Genomic DNA, 4,428 nt, shown 5'->3' with positions numbered 1-4,428 from the left:
TTTATTGGACTGTCTCTACCAGAAAGACATACAAGCCCTTTTATTTCCCTTTTGGTAGGAATTGGAAGGAAAATAGCTCACCATTTCAAGGCCGGAAAATATTACTCTGATAAGGAGGAGTCGCTGAACTTTAGGTAAATTCAGACTGGGACACTTTATATTTTTTGGTTAATTTAAGTAACAAAAACTTTTTTTGTAACTGCACTTGATTTACAAGAAAGACGAGGGAAATGAACATCTACCAAAGATGATTGCTTAAAAAGGTGTAACTCCTAGAACCTAAAAAAAAAAACCAGTGTGAGAAGTAGTAGAGGCATTGAACAACCTCAGATGATAATGTGCTCGGACCCATTGTGCTTTGAATTGGCCAGCTATGAAGATTTCATAAAAGGAAAAAAAAGGCATTTTGTACCTGTAGATATGGGATAGCATTTGACTATCTGGAACGTTTCCCTGTCGCACCTCAGTCAGGAATTGCCGTGTCTCTTAGATTACAGCTTCACATCGCAGTTCTGCCAGTGTTAATCTAGCTAATGTTCAGTCTTCCTTACTTGCCCGATCTGCAACAGGTACTTGAATTTGTTTCCCGACAGAGGTTCTTTGGTTAGTTGGTTTATTTTTTAAATGGCAATGTGACTTGCACACGAAGGAATTGGACTCGCTACCAGTGGGGAGTGCTGGGAGCTGTGACTGTGGAGCAAGTTCCACTGCTCAAGAGGACTCAGGACTTGAGCCGTGATTGTTTTTACTCTCCTCTGCTCCATACCCCTCTCTAGAGCGACAGTCAAGGAGTGGAAATGTTTGAACACTTGCGCCAGATTATTTTCCCCCCCGTAAGGAATTGGAACTGATTTGCGTGACTGAATAACGTCCTGTTTTGTCTCCAGAACGCTTGTAATATTTTTCACAGCCAAGCTTGTCAGACTTGCTTTGGGTTTTGTTAGCTCTGCTGCACAACAGTTACAGATCTTTTGGTTCTTTTTTTAGTTTTTGTTTTCTTTTTAAGCAGGATTTAGTGTTTCGAACAAACCTCTTGCAGTTGAAACATGTTGCTTATCTGCCTTGAAACTGTTTTCACATATGCCTTTGTTTCGGGAATAAGCTGTTTCGAATGTCTGTCCTGTGCTGTAACGCGTGCTACAGTTTGCTGTGTGGAATTTGGTCCTTTTGAGAGATAACTGGTGCTCATCACATCCCGGTAATTTCCCTAGACTAATGTTAGCTCTGGTCTGGATTCTGAATGTGGGCTTGGGTTTTTTTATGTTCATACCCACATTCGTGATGTGAATCCCACAGGTCTCAACTTTGAAGGGGACAAAAGGGGGCTAAAGTTTCAGCCCATAAGAGTGCACTGTAAATAGAGTCTTTAAAAAATCAAAAATTAATATTAGGGGTCATAATGGGATACGAATCTTTTTATTCATTCATGGGTCATTCCCTTTGACACGGGACAAATTTCTTCTGCCGCTGTAGTCCAGTCCCTAGTCTGTGTGATGTGGAGGCTAACACACCGTTGTCTGGGAGGCTGAAGAGTCTCACGTCTTAAGGTGTGTAGCTGGAAAAGCCACAAAACAAATGCAGCTATGAGAATACTTTAAAAAAGGGAGGACTTAGAGGGTATCACCAGCTTAGTTTCGTGGGCATTATGTTGGTTGCTTCTCTCTTAAACAATAAGCACTTAAGTTTACTATCGGTTAGAAATTAAATACCAATCACTTTTTATTCTTGACAGTTTTAAAAATCTGCATTGAATCTGCAACTTTGGCCTGGTAAGTTTGCCATTCTCCTTTGGGGAAACTAGCTCGTACCTTTTAAACTGTTTATCTTTAAATCGTGTATTAAAAAGAGAAGAGAAAAAGGGGGGAGGAAGAGAGGGAAATTAGTGAACTGCAGACATCCTGCAGTGAGACACTACAAAACAAACAACTCAAAGTAGAAGAATGAAGCTTGCATAACTAGGAGCAACAGTCTCATTCACTGAATTTCATAAGCGGGAATGAACTGAAAATGCAGTTAGTTCCTGTAACGATCTTTACAGAAGTCATGATACTAAGGGCTTAAGAGCAGTTGACTGTATTTTCTGATTCCACTCCAAAGCAACTCCTGCTAGAATTCAATTGGCTGTCTCTGGCTCAAGTGATATGAAAAGCCCCATAAACTCTATTCACTTTAGCACTTCCCCAATTCTGCCACTTCTGTCAAGTTGCCATACTGTGTCTATTAAAGTAATTAAATGCAATTTTCTCACTTAATGATGTATTACCCAGGTATGTAACTTTGTTTAACATAAGCGTTTTGTATATTGTTTACATTTTGAGAGGTAGCATTACGTTAAAAATGCTAATTTTTGTTTCTAGACAGTATTTTTATTACCAGAATAAGAAGTGAAGCTGCAAATATTTGATTTGTTTTTAAAAGGGACTTTTTCTTTTGTTTTTGTTGTTTTGTTTTGGGTTTTGTTTTTTTTTTTTTAAATCTTGTTTTAGGTCACTTTTTTAACTCAAGTATTTAAAAGGAAAACCCAGCCCTTTCAATTCTGGTTTTACAACTGCTTGTGCTAGTTTGTTGTCTGTTTCCAGTGTGAATTTAGTTCTAGTTTGCTGAATGTAGATATTTCTGTCTGTAGCATGTACCCTGCGGAACACTTTACACTGAAGTGCATTTGACTGAAAACCACCCTCGGCTGAAAGAGTTGCAGTAGGTAGACGGATCGCTCAGATCCTGGTCAGAGTGCAGGATTTTTCAAGAAATTGCAGTGCGATTCTTTGGTCAACTGAAGTTTCAAAAAGAAAAAGAAGTTGTTCAGTGTGCAGTGTCTCCAGGGCCCAAAGGCAGGGTGAGTTTGTGTGAGAAGCGAGCTGCAGGATCTGTAGTCCTGCCTGTACCGAGGGTGTCTCTCTTTCTGAACGTGAGCCTAATCTGTCAAAATTTAAGAACTAAAAACTGCTTTGAACCTAGAACTTGTATCTTCCCCATTGAGATAACTCCTACAGCGTAAATAAGAGCGGGAGAGGGAAGGCAGAGTGCGGAGTCACAGTTTGGGTGCTGTTCTGCCCCAACAGTGCAATAAAAACCACTCGAGAACACGTTGGGTCACCCTTTAATAGGACCCACGTGTTCTGGAGGTACCAGGCAGCACCCGCCCCTTGTGTCAGCTTTGGTGTCAGCGCTAGGAAGAGGGCCGGGTATTTGCTCTATGTAAGAAGAATGTCAGCAGGAGTTCACTTCTCACAGCACGGAGCGGTGGGATCCTTCCCTCTGGTCTCATACACGCCTCTGATTGACCTGGTTTTAATTATAAAAGCCACGATCCTGAAATTCATCCCAGGGAGAACTTCTGGGGTAGTAGGTGACTTCAGATTTCCTGCATAAATGAGGCTGTACTCCCACATCCGAGAATCCTAGCTTTGAATTGGATTATCATAATCAGCAAGAACACTAAAACACTTGAGTTGTCTTTCCCTTGCTGGGAGGAAGCTCCTGCTCCTCCAGAGCGCTGCCGCAGCTACCTTCAGCGGGGACGTCAGCTGGGGACTCGCCTCTTAGCCCAGGAAAGGCGCGAAGCAAGGTTGTGTTGTAGTTACGGGCCGTGTTTGGTAGGGGTTGTGTCTTGGCCTCGACGGACGGATGCCTCCCAGTCCTGTGACTACTATGCAGTCTTTACAAGATGTCTCCCTTCAAGCTGCACAGAGGTCAAAGCGTTTAACCTCGAGGTGGTACAAACCCTTCAGAAGTCAGTGTGTGTGTGTCCTAAACTTGGTTTGCAACACTGCGTAACCGATCTGAGACAGATCGCCCTTAAAATAGCTCCAAAAACAAACCAGCTATCCTCCCCCCATCTGTGTCTTAACGCCCCGTTTCAGGTTTGCCTGGTAACTTCCCCTACTTCTGCAGAGCCATTCTCCAGTATCCGTATTAGCCGCTACCGATTTTTCTTGCTCTTTGAGATGAATTCTTGCGAAATAGCAATGGCAAAGCTCGGGGAACCAACTGCTGGTCATCCATCGTTTTTAGTGGTTTTGGTTTTTGCCACTTGGAAGTTGTGCTGGTCTTTGTTTAGCTGCACAATGCTAAAAGCAGCTGGATTGAGTTGTGTCAAGCGAGCGTATAACACGCAGGTCACAAGGGTGGGCAGGGCTAATCGGTGCAACTGAAAAAATGTGAATAAATTAAGTTTAAAACTGAAAAAAAAAAAAAAGAAAAAAAGCATTCTAGGTTTTTTCACTGCTGTTTTTTAAATAGGAATTTTAAGTCCTCTGTGCTTGTCTGTTTGCTAGGAGCAGTTTGAGACACTGTTACTGTTTTGAAATGCATGCATGTTACAAGATGAGTCTCCAACCAGAGAAAAATAAAATTAAAACTTTGTGTACATCTGTTCCTTACTGCTGTCCTCTTTAAAGTGTCTTCTAATGATCAACTGTTACTCCA

The sequence above is a fragment of the Pelecanus crispus genome, chromosome 18, assembly GCF_030463565.1.
Source record: "Pelecanus crispus isolate bPelCri1 chromosome 18, bPelCri1.pri, whole genome shotgun sequence".
Taxonomy (NCBI): domain Eukaryota; kingdom Metazoa; phylum Chordata; class Aves; order Pelecaniformes; family Pelecanidae; genus Pelecanus; species Pelecanus crispus.
Note: the sequence above shows the minus strand (reverse complement) of the source record.